Genomic DNA, 15317 nt, shown 5'->3' with positions numbered 1-15317 from the left:
GCCTCTTCTATTTTGCCCTCCCCTATTCCTACCCCTATTCCTAACCTTCCCACCTCACACACCACTTTCTCCACTACTACCGCCTCCCCCCTGCCTATTCTTTCCCAACACAAATCCTGCCTCCCCCTTCACAAACCTCCTAGAACCTTTACCTCATCTTCCTCTAACCTACTTCCCAAAACCGCCTCCTCCTGTCTAATCCCTCCCACCTACCACCCCGCACCACCCACCACCATCACTTCCCTGCCACTCATTTTCCCCGCCAACACAGCCAACTCATTCGCCTTCCCTATCACACCATCCTCCCCCTCAGCCTTACCGCCTGCATCTCCTCCAGCTACCCCACCTCCTCCAACCCACCACTCCCAATCACCGCCCGCTACGCCCACCACCAACACCGCACCACACCACCCATCACCAACTCCGCCTTCACCGCCGCGGAAACAACCAACACCACCGTACCACCACAACTCCCACCACACCCCACCCGCACCTCACCACGCACTGCCCCATGCAACACATCACCTACCAACTCACCACGTGCCCAACCACCATCACCACCGACGCCCACCCTCACCACCACGACCATCAGATCACGACGCATCTTCCGCCCACCATCTACATACACCCCCACACCTCCATCTTCCCTCCATCCTGCTCCCCATTTCCCAACACATGCCACCCACACCCCAAACACCACCCCCATTACCCTCCCCCTTCATCAGGCATTGTGGAAACTACCAATGAGGAAAACTGAGAGCGTGCTATGGCGCCTCCACGACCGCCCACCCATCAGGATCCGATGGACACCCCAGCTTCTCCGCCTCCTACGCCAGACAAACCGCCCATCCTCCATCCATCTCTCTTTCCACCCCCACCGAGAGCCAAACACCATGACCAACCACTCGACGAACCTCCTGCAACACCTCACCCCAGCCCACAAGACGTTCACTTCCACCACCTACCACCTGCAGTCACGGGGTCGTGACTTTTTCAAAGATGACAGTGGTAAAATGACCGCCGCCGGACCATCCACCCCGCCACCCCCCACCCCACCACTGGGCCACCACCACCCCACCACCCCAGGAAGGGACAACGGGGGGGCTAATGACCCAGGGCAAGAGGGTCACCCAACCACCACTGACCTGTGCCCCTTCTCCCCGCAACTGCCCCAACGCCAGGTGAGCCTAGATCTGAGACAACCTCAACGGCGGGCTAACCATCGACAGCAGTGGGGTGGGACTGATACAAAATCAGTCCCTGGTAGCTTTTTGGTGACGACCATAGCTACACCCCTTTAGGGCAGGAGGTCCCTTGGTGAGCCTTGAGGTGTCCCCACCCTCTGCCACAGTGAACCACGAGGGAACACCACCCTCTGCCACAACTTTGGTGAGCCACGAGGGGCCAGTACCCTCTGCCACAGTGAGCCACGAGGGAGAAATACCCTCTGCCACAAACCGGACAGGAGGTCCCTTGGTGAGCCACGAGGGGCTAGTACCCTCTGCCACAGTGAGCCACGAGGGAGAAATACCCTCTGCCACAAACAGGGCAGGAGGCCCAATAGTGAGCTGTAAGGGACCAGTACCCTCAGCCACCCCAAGGGTAAGAGTCCCTTGTAGAGAGCCAAAAGTGGGTCCCAGGGTAAAACAACCTGGAGCCACGGCTGTGACGGAGACAGGAGAGAGAGTCACCTCTGTGCTACCCTCCCTGTATAGAAGAGAGAACACGGTCTCCGTGTGTCCTCTACCTTCAGCAATCTCCTGCGGGAGTAGCTGGACACCACTCGGGAGAGTTACCCTGAAGGAGTCGCCGGAGCAGAGACCAAACCCCAGTCAGGGCCTGCCTCCTACTCCTGGGAAATTCTTGCCTCCCCTAGGCACCAGCAGGAGACGAGGCCGCAGCCCACACCTGACGGCGTGTCCCCTGGCAGACCTCCACAGTCCCAGGACCCCCAGGCGAGCCCAGCAGCCTACCAATGCTGCCCTCCTCCCACCACGGAGCCTCCGACGCCAGATACGCCTCCTCCCACCACTGAGCCTCCGACGCCAGATACGCCTCCTCCACCTGTTTGGCCCCAGTCCTGAGGGCCACCACTCCAGGTCGAGGCCCCACATAGGCGGGCCTCCCTGCATCACGACGACGAGACCCTGAGAGGAGGGTCTACAACAGGTCGAGGCCCCAGGTAAGAGGGCCTCCCTGCAACGCAACGACGGAACGGACCTGGGTAGTGACTCCCCCTGCGGGTAGTGTGACGCCCGCCACGGGTAGAGTCCGCGGAGGTCCCTCCCCCGGCTATAGTGACAGAGTGATATCACCCCAGAAAAACGGTAAGATCAGTGACACCTTTTTAATCAATATACCCGAGAAAGTGGAACTGGAACAGTGACAGAGTGACATAGTGCGATCTAGAGGAAGGCAACAAATAAGTGTTCGTGATCCCCATAAACTCACCTGCCCCTTTTTAAAGACAGTAATTCTATAATAGTAAATCTAGTGTTGTTCCCCCATCCCAGAATAAAGGAGCTCCCCCCCCCCCCGTCAGTGTGAACGGCAGCCAGATGCACGAGCGAGTGTCGCCGCGCCTAGTTGACCAAGTCGAGTGTTGTGATCCGCCCCCTGCCTTTCTTATAGTAATACTCCTTCCCTAGACTATTAATCTTGTATATTCCTCTTGTGACTGTGAACAGAGACTTTTTGGGCTTTGATGAAAGACAATCACCTTCACTTTTAGAACCACAATCCATTGTTATATGTGATTATAGTGTGAGTTGAATACCCCGTGTCATCCTAACGTAACTCTGTATATCCGTATCCCATATCCTGAATATCTTTCTATGTAGTATTGTAACGGTGTTAGAATTAAGGTAATAGATGTGTTAAGGTGTACTGCCTAGTTTTTATGTCCTGTTCCTCTGTTGGTGCTTTACTTCCGGTCCGGAAAGAGGACCCCGCTCAGTCGCTAGTGTTTTTAGGACGAGGAGTCGACCTAAAAACACTCAGCATAACACAGTGTTTATTTTCGCCTCAGCTGATCTTGTGTACTGCACACCTAAAGGCTGACCATAAGAAGACCAACTCACTGGGCAACATCCTTCCTGCACTGTACTACTACTGCTGGGGCCTGTGGCAGTGTGGGGTGAGGACGTAACAATATGATGTTGATAAATGATGGAGTTCTTACCAACACGTCTTCAATGGTGTTTTTAATTTATATAAACAGCATTCGTATCATGTAATGAAAAAGAAAAAATGGATAATCGTAAGTTTGGATATACATAATGGCTAAAGTAAATACTATACAGCAGGTACCATTTATATTCAGTTAAAAAAGTTAAGTTCATCAAATATTAAATATAATAAACAATTCCTCTACACTATTTACAAATCACTGATTACACAAAATACTTTTAGGTAATTCTTTCTTGGTATCAAAATATTTCTTTTATACTGTATAGAATCACACAAAAATTCTTTAACTACTTTCTCGGTATCAAAATAAAATGCCTCCTGACGTGTGTGTGACATTTGTGTACTGACACGGAACGGGAAATTTATGTCAGATAAAAACAATTTTTATCCTGTTCGTTACGATATTCACACTTGTTAACAGAATTCCATATCGTTGTTTGCTTTGGGCTTGCACTTTCACATGTACAAGAACAACTTTAAATAGTAAAAGAACATCGGCCTAAAACTATACCATATAGCTTACCTTTTTTTTTTTTTTTGTGACGTTACGGGAAGCACCATCTGCTCACTGTTCTGCTCCTTATCACCCATATTAGAAGACATGGAAACGCTGTCTGATTTCTAGCTGTAGAAGTGAGCCTGTCACTGATGCCATTGCACCCAACACTTCACGGCGACGACTGACGAATAACAAACCGTAACGGTCAACCGTCAATGTGACTCGAAATGTGCCTGTACATTTCGTACAGTACAACAAGCCTAGCTATCTCATAGACACAATTACCCTACGTGCACTAAGGAAAATTATTTCTCATTTGACATAAAACATACTAAAATGCGTGGCTTGAACAGTGCCCCCGAAGAATACCATAGTATCCTCGACGACAGGGCAAGCCGAGAACAGCTTAGTATGCCCGCAAATATGCCGACACCCCCACACGGACCCCACGGGGTAGCCGCCACCAGCCACCACCACTCCGGGCAACAGCGACGCATGTCAGCCCGGGCTGTGCGCCCCTATGACATGCAGCCACCACGCCGCCGCCACCGTAGGAGAAGGACACTACCTTCGCGTAGTGGAATTGCTGAGCTAGCTAGGGGTGGAGTTAGAAAGCAAACTCCAGACGGCGCCCCTCTGGTAGAGACGATCTATGGTCGCTCCCAAGGTGTTTCGGTAGAGACGATCTATGGTCGCTCCCAAGGTGTTCAGGTAGAGATGATCTATGGTCGCTCCCAAGGTGTTCAGGTAGAGACGATCAGTGGTCACTCCCAAGGTGTTCAGGTAGAGACGATCAATGGTCGCTCCCAAGGTGTTCAGGTAGAGACGATCAATGGTCGCTCCCAAGGTGCTCAGGTAGAGACGATCAATGGTCGCTCCCAAGGTGTTCAGGTAGAGACGATCAATGGTCGCTCCCAAGGTGTTCAGGTAGAGACGATCAATGGTTGCTCCCAAGGTGCTCAGGTAGAGACGATCTATGGTCGCTCCCAAGGTGTTCCGGTAGAGACGATCTATGGTCGCTCCCAAGGTGTTCCGGTAGAGATGATCTATGGTCGCTCCCAAGGTGTTCCGGTAGAGACGATCTATGGTCGCTCCCAAGGTGCTCCAGTAGAGATGACCAATGGTCGCTCCCAAGGTGTTCGGGTAGAGACAATCTATGGTCGCTCCCAAGGTTCTCCGGTAGAGACGATCAATGGTCGCTCCCAAAGTGTTCAGGTAGAGACGATCTATGGTCGCTCCCAAGGTGTTCCGGTAGAGACGATCTATGGTCACTCCCAAGGTGCTCCGGTAGAGACGATCTATGGTCGCTCCCAAGGTGCTCCGGTAGAGACGATCTATGGTCGCTCCCAAGGTGCTCCGGTAGAGACGATCTATGGTCGCTCCCGTCCTCGTGAGACGATCTATGGTCGCTCTGAGAGTGTCGTGGTAGAGACGACCTATTGTCGCTCCCTCCCTCGTGAGACGATCTATGGTCGCTCCGAGGGCGTGCAGAGTAGAGGGACGTCCCCACGGCAGGAGACTGAAGCCCAGGCTTCCTGTCGCAGAGTGACCCAGACAGGCCTCCCAGCCTCCCCTGGTCTCTGTTCTCTACGCCTGGCTTTAGAGCAGACGCACCTGACGGACCCCAGTGGAAGTCGCTGCTGCAGTCCTCCCCTGTCGGCGCCCCTAGACGCTGGAGACCGCAGCCCACAGCCTCTCTCGGTTCTCCCCAGGACACCCGGGCGTGATCTCTCCACGCCCCCACGACGCCGGGACCTGTCACAGAGGTTCCTAGAGCTATTCGGCCCCAGTCCCGAGGGCCACACGCTGGAGCCAAGTCCGGAAGCCACGGGGAGTCCAGGACACGAGAGGACGCCCTTGCGAGCCGTCCCGTACCCTCTCGGCACGCTCCGCATTGACGGTGCCCCTAGCCCAGCATGATCACCGATGACATGTTCCTGCCTATCTCCCTGATGAATACGTGTGATATTGTAACATGAGTGATTTAGGTTAAGTGTGATTCTCCCCTAGTGTAAGTATTGTGCAGTGATTTCATATAGTGAATATCGGGGTAAATCAGATCACAGTGAGAAGTTAAAGGACGAGAATGTGGACCAAGATCTGATTGACTATACGTGCGAGTGACATCCCTGTTATATAATTAATAAGCCTATGCCTATAAAGACATACCCCCATTACTGTGAAGGAATATTGTGAAAGGAAGTATTAATAGTATTCTATCTTTCCCCCACGCTGTGGAACGAGATCTGTTTGACTATACGTCTGAGTGACATCTCTGTTATATAATTAATAAGCCTGTGCCTATAAAGACATTCCCCCATTACTGTGAAGGAATATTGTGAAAGGAAGTATTAATAGTATTCTCTCCTTCCCCCACGCTACCCATAAAATCTTGTTTACCACTCGCTCTCACTCCCAAATCTCCAGTAAGTGTAAATCAAGAATAAGATTCATTTACCAAAGTATTTTTCCTAGTAGAAACCATATAAATTTCACAGCTAATATCTGCCGCCTTCCAGTATTACCATAACTTTCTCCTAGCCGTCCCAAGTCACTCCCCGCACCTTCCCTATCTCCTAGTGAGTCTCAACTCCCCCCCCCCGCGCCCCCGCGCGCGCGCGCGCCTATATTTATTGCACTCCTGATACGCTAGGATTGTTGTGTTGTCATTAGTATCAGATAAGCAAGTATCCTGCGAGATACCCATATCCTAGATAAGGTTTTATATTGTTATGTATTGTGCTGTAATATCTGCTGATTTGTCCTGTGTCTGACTGGTAATATACGTGTAAAGGTTGTTGCCTAGAGTTTTTGTGTCCTGCCTCTCTTTATTGCACTAGCTCCGGTCTCGAAAGAGGACCCCGCTCCACGTTAGGTGAAATAGGAACGAGAAGTCGAGCCTAATTCCACCTAGCATTACACATACTATCTGTGGAAAAGATTTACTCTTCATGAAAAGGCCTTTTTTATTATCATTTTTTAAAATCAAAACTCTTATGCCATAAAACTCAGAATTATCGTACAGAGTGTACGATAATAAGAAAAGGTACGTACATCGTACCACAGGCAGTTTAACGTACATGTACGATAATTATCGTACGAATGGCAACTCTACATCTTAGTGAATCCCTGGGAATAGACGAGTTTCCGGTCAATTTTTTTCTGAAGTTAGATACTTGTATGGGTAAAAGATACTCAGAAAATAACTATGTCAACCATTATTTCCAATAAAAATGTTATGCTGAGTGTTTTTAGGTCGACTCCTCGCCCTAAAAACACTAGCGACTGAGCGGGGTCCTCTTTCCGGACCGGAAGTAAAGCACCAACAAAGGACCAGGACATAAAAACTAGGCAGTATACCTTAACACATCTATTGCCTTCATTCTAAAACCGATACAATATGATACAGAGTGATATTTAGGATATAGGACACAGGGACACAGAGTTGAGATGACACGAGATACCTGTACTCAACACACGATATGATACACATATAACAATGGCTTTAGTTCTATAAGTGTGGATGGCCGGCTTTCATTTAAACCCCAAAATATCTATATTCACAGTAGCAAGGGGAATACACAAGATTAAGAGTCTGGGGGAGGAATATTACTATAAGAAAGCCAGGATGCGGATCATGACACTCGACTCAGTTAACTAGCCGCGGCGACACTATTCACAGGTTTTGGTTCTCCCGCGCACTGTGATTGTCATTCACACTTACGGGAAGTTCCTTTATTCTGGGAGGGTGATAGTACTTTACTTATTATTACTGAATTACTTTCCTTTAAGGGACATGTGAGTTTGCTGGGTTAATTAACATTAGCCGCTGGTTTCATATGGATCACACTCTGTCACTGTTCACTGTTCCTCTTTCTCGGTATTACTTAGGTCTAAGAGGCGTCACTGATTTACCCGTGTTTCCTGGGTTGGTTCACTCTGTCACTCTGTTCGAGGGGGAGGACCTCAGGGGGACTCTGCCTGTGGCGGGCAACACACTACCCGCAGAGGAGTCACGGCCCGTGTCTGGTCCGTTGGTGAGTTGCAGGGAGGCCCTCCTGTCTGGGGGCCTCGACCTGAAGGTAGACCCTTACCTCAGGGTCTCGTCGGTGGGGTGCAGGGAGGCCCGCCTGTCTGGGGGCCTCGACCTGAGAGGTGGCCCTCGGGGCTGGGGCCAAACAGTTGGAGGAGGCGGGTCTGGCGTCGGTGGCTCCGCGGGGTGAGGGGGTCAGAGTTACCCTTGCCTGTAGTCTGCTGGGCTCGCCTGGGGGTCCTGGGGCTGCGGTGGTCTGCCAGGGGACGCGCCATCAGGGTTGGGCTGCGGCCTTGTCTCCTGCTGGTGCCTAGGGAAGACAGAAATCTCCCAGGAGTGGGAAGCAGGTCCAGTCTCGGACTTTGCCTCCACTCCCCTGACACCTTCGGGGCAACTCTCCCGGGTGGTGTCAAGCTATTCCCACAGGGGAACACGGAAGGTGGAGTGCACATGGAGACCGTGTCCTCTCCTGCATACAGGGAGGGAAGCACAGAGGCGACTCTCTCTCCTGTCTCTGTCACAGTCGTGACTCCAGGTTGCTTTACCCTGGGACCCACTTTTCGCTTTCTACTAGGGCCTCCTGCCCTTGGAGTGGCAGAGGGTACTGGCCCCTCGTGGCACACTGTAGGGGCTCCTGCCCTGGATGTGGCAGAGGGTATTGCTTCCTTGTGGCACACTGTAGGGCCTCCTGCCCGGGATGTGGCAGAGGGTACTGGCCCCTTGTGGCGCACCAAAGGGCCTCCTTCCCTGGATGTGGCAGAGGGTATTGCTCCCTCGTGGCACACTGTAGGGCCTCCTGCCCGAGATGTGGCAGAGGGTACTGGCCCCTCGTGGCGCACCAAAGGGCCTCCTGCCCTGGACGTGGCAGATGGTATTGCTCCCTCGTGGCACACTGTAGGGCCTCCTGCCAGAGATGTGGCAGAGGGTACTGGCCCCTCGTGGCGCACTGTAGGGCCTCCTGCCCGGGATGTGGCAGAGGGTACTGGCCCCTCGTGGTGCACCAAAGGGCCTCCTGCCCTGGACGTGGCAGAGGGTATTGCTCCCTCGTGGCACACTGTAGGGCCTCCTGCCAGGGATGTGGAAGAGGGTACTGGCCCCTCGTGGCGCACCAAAGGGCCTCCTGTCCTGGATGTGGCAGAGGGTATTGCTCCCTCGTGGCACACTGTAGGGCCTCTTGCCCTGGACGTGGCAGAGGTAGGGACACCTCGTGGCTCACTGAAGGGCCTCCTGCCCTTGAGGGGTGTAACTATGGCCGTCGCCACAATGTTACTAGGGACTGACTCTTGTTCAGTCCCACCCCACTGCTGTTGATGGTTGTCCCTCCTGCGAGGTTGTTTCCGATCCTGGTTCACCTGGTGTCGGGGCAGTTGCGGGGAAAAGGGGCACAGGTCAGTGGTGGGTGGGTGACCCTCTTGCCCTGGGTCATTAGCCCCCCCGTTGTCTCTTCCTGGGGTGGTGGGGTGGGGGGTGGCGGGATGGGTGGTCCGGCGGCGGGCATTTTACCACCGTCGTCGTTGAAAAAGTCACGACCTCGTGACTGCAGGTGGTAGGTGGTGGAGGTGAACGTCTTGTGGCCCGGGGTGAGGTGTTGCAGGAGGTTTGTCCAGTGGTGGGTTATGGTGTTTGGTTCTCGGGTGGGGTTGAAAAAAAGACGGATGGAGAATGGGCGGTTTGTCTGGCGTAGGAGGCGGAGAAGCTGGGGTGTCTGGCGGATCTTGATGGGTGGCTGGTCGTAAGGTAGCCAGTGGATTTGGGTGATCCTCATTGCCTGGTGTGAGGACAGTAGCTGTATGCTGGAGAGTGATGGGGGGTAGATGTTTTTATGGGGAATAGGTCTGTGGGAGGAGCATTGCACTTTAGGGAATTGGGATTTGGGGGTTTTCCATGGTGCTTGGTGGAGAGGGAGGGTGATGGAGGAGGTGTTTGGGGGAGGGGGGGTTTGTGGTGGTGGGTGGCGGGCTGGGCGTGCACTGGGGGGTGGTGTTGGGGTGCATCTGGATGGTGGGCGTGAGAGGCGACCAGATCTGGTAGTGGTGGTTGTAAGTGTGGGTGTGGGTGGTGAGGGTGGTTGTGCACGTGGTGGTGGTGAGGGTGTGCGGCTGTTGGGAGGTGAGGCGGGTGGCAGTGCAGTGTGGCGCGTATAGTGGGGATGGTCGCGGGGGAGGGGGAGAGTGTTTGATGGGGTAGGTAGGGGAGCGGTGTGGGTGCAGGTGGCAGGGGGTTGAGAAGTGCGGAGTGAGGAGGTGGCGGCTTGAGGCGGTGGTGGTGAGGCAGGTGGTGGGGGTGACGTGGTGTGGGAGGTGGTAGGGGGATGGGTGGTAGAGCGAGGTGTGGGAGGCAGTGAGTGGGTGGTGGTGCTGGGCGGGGGTGGCGATGGGGATGGTGGATGTGGTGAGTCGGGATCAGGGGTGATGGGGGGTGGTGTGGTTGTAGGTGAGGTGCTGGGTGGGGGTGAGAAGTAGTAGGAGTAGGAGTTTCGGGGATAATTCTCGGAAATGTCTGTGTGGCCAGGTGTGCGGGAAGAGGTGCAGGGCGCGCGGGTGTGAGGGTGGTCATTGTTGGGTGGGTGGAAGGGTCGCACGTGGTGATTCAGATACGTGCGTTGTTGGCCTTGCTGATTTATGATTACTTGATAGGGGTTGGGGACTTGGGTTATGGTGAAGGGGCTGATGAATCGGAGTGAGATCTTATTTGGGGTAGGGAGTTGTGCCACGACAACGGATTGCCCAGGTTTGTAGGGGTTGGTGTGGTTGGTGTTGGGCGTAAGGTCCTGTTGTGTTTGCAGGTGGTGGAGGCGGCGTTTGAGGTGGTGGAGAGGGTCTGTAGTGGAGGGCGGGGTGGGTGGCTGCAGGTGGTGGCGGAGGGGTAGGAGAAGCGGGGTTTCCCTGAATACTCGCTTGTGTGGTGTTATGTCGTCTTCTCATGGGCATGTGTTTAGGCCCCATTGTACAATTTTGACATGGGCAGGCCAATCTTCATTTCCTGTTTGCATGATGCGAGTGCAGACCTGATTGAGGAGGGAGCGATGACTTCTTTCACAGATGCTGTTGCCTTGGGGCCAGTAGGGGGATGAATGGGAGATGTGGAACCCGAATATTTTTGCTAATTCTTGCCAGACTTTTCCTGTGAATTCTGGTGCATTGTCAGAGTGCAAGGCCTGGGGAATGCCAAAATATGGGAATACGTGGCGAGTTAGAGCATCTGCGACGGAGACTGCACTGCGATCTTTTGCGAGGCATGCTATTATGAATTTGGAATAGACGTCTACGAAGGTGATTATGTATTTATATCCTAATTTGGGCGTGAGGGGTCCAACGACGTCGAGGGAAAGTGGTTGCCAGGGTTTTGTTGCTGTTAGTTTTCCTCAGGGGCCTGGTGTGCGGGTGATGCCTTTCTCTAAAGCACAAGCGCGGCAGGATTGTATAATGTCCTTGGCGATGGTGGAGGGGTTTGGTGTCCAATACATGTCATTGAACACTTGGATGAGTTTCTTAGTGCCCAGGTGAATGCCATTGTTGGCGTGAAGGTGCAGCATGGTGTCGTGGGCGATGGTGGGGCTTAGGACGATGTGGCCGTTGGGGTCGAATAGGTGTTCGCCGTGCAGGTGGAGTTTATTGAAAATGTTTGGCGGGATCCAGGTAGGGCGTTGCTTATCTTGCCACATTTGGATAAGGTCTGGTTCTGCTGAGATGGCGTTGATTGGTAATCGGGATAGGGCGTCGGCGTTTGTGCGGAGCTTGCCTGGACGGTACTATATTTCAAAGTCGTATTCCTCGAGAGTTTCTCGCCATCGTATGAGTTGTGCATTGGTGGTGTTGGATTGGTGCAACCACTGTAGGGATTGGTGATCAGTAATGATAATCACATGGGTGCCTGAGATGTACGAGCAGAAGTAATCGAGTGACCAGATAATTCCTAGGCATTCAGGTTTGGTGGCCGCGTAATTCCTTTCCACAGGGTTTAAGGTGCGGCTGGCACAGGCGATGATGTGCTCGCGGCCGTCTTGTACTTGGGCAAGGACCGCCCCTATGGCGAGGAGCGAGACGTCGGTATACAGACGGAAAGGCAGGTCGTAGTCTGGGAAGGCGATGACTGGGGCGGAGGTCAGTTTGGCTTTGAGGGTGGTGAATGCATTGTTTCTGGGTTCTGTCCAGACGAAGGGTTCTCCTTTCTTGGTAAGGTCGTGCAAGGGTTTGGCGATGTCCACAAAACCTTTGACGAAACGCCGGTAATAGGAGGTTAACCCTAGGAAGGCTCTGGTTTCGTGCACATCGCGGGGTGGGGGAATGTTGGCGATTGCACGTAGCTTGTCTGGGTCGGGAGAGATGCCCTCTGCATTGATCAGGTGTCCGAGGAAGGAGACTGATCGTTCAGCTAAAACACATTTTGTGGGTTTTAGCTTGAGCCCGGCTTGGCGTATACGCTGGAATACCTGTTTAAGGCGGTGGAGGTGGTCAGCCTAGGTGTGGCTGAAAACGATGACGTCATTGAGGTAAGCCAAACAGGTTTCCCAGGTGAGGTCGCTCAGAACAGATTCCATGAGGCGGGAGAACGTGGCGGGGGCGTTGCAGAGTCCGAAGGGAAGGACGTTAAATTCATAGTGCTTCACGTTTGATGTTGAGAAGGCGGTTTTGTGTTTGACATTGGGGTGGACTGGAACCTGCCAGTAGCCTGATTGCAGGTCTAGGGTAGAGAACCATGTCGATCCGTGGAGGGAGTCTAGAGAGTCGTCGATCCTGGGTAGTGGTGTAGCGTCTTTGATTGTAATGTCGTTCACTCTGTGGTAATCGACGCAGAAACGCATGGTTCCGTCCTTTTTTCGCACGAGTACTACAGGTGAGGACCATGGGCTAGTGGAGTTTGAGATGACACTGGCATCGAGCATTTCCTGGACCTGCCGGTCTTCTTCTGCCCGCTGTTTTTTTTTTTTTCGGCGTGATGGTTGGTGAATGGGAGGTCCGGTAGTGTGAATCTCGTGGCTGAGATAGGTGGTGTGGCCAAGATCGGTCGGGCCGGCGGAGAATAAGTCCTGAAAGTCCAGGAGTAGTTGGTGGAGGCTGTTTGATTGGGAAGGGGATAGATGTGATGGTATGTTGGGGAGAGTGGTGTGATTGGGGGGTGGTGTTGAGCATGGTTCTGCCTCTTCTGTATCACCAATGATGAGTCCTCGCAGCAGAGTTAAAGGTGTTGTGGCGAGATTTGTGATACGCATTTGGTGGGCGTGGGGGGGAAGGAAAGTAGGGGAAACTAAACAGGATGATAGGGGTCCGGTGGGGATGGATGGTGAAAAAAGGACTGATGTGCCTGAGGGTCTGGTGAGTGTCACCCATGCTACGTGGTGAGGTGGAATGGTAATGGTGGAAGCAATAGTGGCAGGGAATGAGGGAGAGGGGGGTAGTAAGGGTGGAATGGGAGATGGGGTTGGAGGGGGATGAAGTGAGGCATTGAGTGAGGCTGGGGTTGGGTTACATGTATAGGTGGGTTGGGGCGGGTGAGTGTTGTAGGGTGGTGTGTGTGTGGGTGGTGTGGGGTTGGTGGTGTTATTTTTCCTTCGTTTTTTTTCCTTGTTGATGGATGCTTGGTTGGGGCGGGCTGCACTGAAGTGGAGGCGACGTTGATAACAATCGATGGTTGCGTGGAGTTTCTGAAGGAGGTCCAGCCCAAGGTATCCATCATATCGACTACATGAAAATCAAATATGATGACTGGGTGGTTGGTGGAGACTCGTTGGTGAGTGCTGGTTTGTAGGGCCCGGGTTTCCCCACGGATGGGTAGGGGGCCATCCCCCGCGTCTACGAGGTTGGCTGATGTGGGGAGGAGTGGGCCGAATGCTGAGATGTGGCGGGAGTAGAAATGGGAGTAGAGGCAAGACCTGGCTGCTCCCGTATCCACCAGTATTCTTGCCTTGACCCCGTTCAGCCAAATCTTGTTGCAGACTGGGGGTCTGTAGTTGTGTGAGGTGGCCCCCACCACCGTGGGGAGGTGCGGGGGCGAGCCTAAAAATCCATCTGCTGAGGATGGGTGAGATCGTCGTGTTCGTCGTCGTCCAGTCCTTGGTAGAGCAGTGGTGGTGCGTCGTCCTCCTGGGCGTCGTCGTCAAGTGAGGAGACTTTCTTACTCCCTTGGTGGAGATTTTTGCGCCTGCTTGCCTTGAGTTGCTCCCTTATGTCATGCAGGGGGCAGGTGCGACAACAGGCCGTGCATTCCCAAGGGTTTATGGTAATTAGATTGCCTTGTTCCCTGAGGTTTGGGCGCTTCTTTTGTGGGTAAGCCCTGGGTACTGTGGGAGGTGGCTCTGTAGGTGGCTGGTGAGGCGGCGGCTTAGGTTTTGGTGGGGGGTTGTGATTTGTGGGAAATTTTGTTACTGCGTGAAGGGGTTGTGGTGTGGGACGGGCGGTGAGGAGACGTCTGACGAGTTGCAGGTCCTGATCCATGTTCCCTGAGGGATCATAGATAGAGAAATGCTTCCTGACTGTGCTAGAGAGAATCCTCAGCAGAGCATTGAATGTGTGAGTATCCCAAGTATTCATTTCTGCCTCGGGATAAGCGGTGCTGACGAGGCGCCGAGCCTGGACGAAAGTGTCGTCCAGGTTACCGTCGTAGGTGAGGGTGTCGAGCTGTGAGAAAGCGACAACTCTGCCCATGCAAGGCATAAAAGCCTGTTTCACAATTTGCGTGAACTGGTCCCATGACAGTTCTGGGACTACTTTTGGTGCGACATTGGTGATAATTTTTCCCAGGTTAGGTAATGCGACTGCAATTTTCTCCTTATCCGAGTCAAACCCTATGTCTAAGAGGGGTTTGATCGTATCCAAATATACATCAATGTCACATTGGTCCGGGTTGAATTTTGGCAATTGAATGTGCGGTTTGGCTGCCATTGTGCAAGTTTCCTTTTTTTTGTTCCTCCGTGCTTTTACTCGGATCCAGAACCACCGCTTGCCACCAGTGTTATGCTGAGTGTTTTTAGGTCGACTCCTCGCCCTAAAAACACTAGCGACTGAGCGGGGTCCTCTTTCCGGACCGGAAGTAAAGCACCAACAAAGGAACAGGAAATAAAAACTAGGCAGTATACCTTAACACATCTATTGCCTTCATTCTAAAACCGATACAATATGATACAGAGTGATATTTAGGATATAGGACACAGGGACACAGAGTTAAGTTGGGATGACACGAGATACCTGTACTCAACACACGATATGATACACATATAACAATGGCTTTAGTTCTATAAGTGTGGATGGCCGGCTTTCATTTAAACCCCAAAATATCTATATTCACAGTAGCAAGGGAAATACACAAGATTAAGAGTCTGGGGGAGGAATATTACTATAAGGAAGTCAGGGTGCGGATCATGACACTCGACTCAGTTAACTAGCCGCGGCAACACTCTTCACAGGTTTTGGTTCTCCCGCGCACCCTGATTGTCATTCACACTTACGGGAAGTTCCTTTATTCTGGGAGGGTGATAGTGCTTTACTTATTATTATTGAATTACTTTCCTTTAAGGGACATGTGAGTTTGTTGGGTTAAATAACATTAGCCGCTGGTTTCATATGGATCACACTCTGTCACTGTTCACTGTTCCTCTTT

The sequence above is a fragment of the Coenobita brevimanus genome, chromosome 71 (assembly GCF_032717465.1).
Source record: "Coenobita brevimanus isolate Jiangsu-jjx chromosome 71, ASM3271746v2, whole genome shotgun sequence".
In the NCBI taxonomy this organism is placed as follows: domain Eukaryota; kingdom Metazoa; phylum Arthropoda; class Malacostraca; order Decapoda; family Coenobitidae; genus Coenobita; species Coenobita brevimanus.
The sequence above is the reverse complement of the archived record's forward strand: the minus strand, read 5'-3'. Positions refer to the sequence as shown.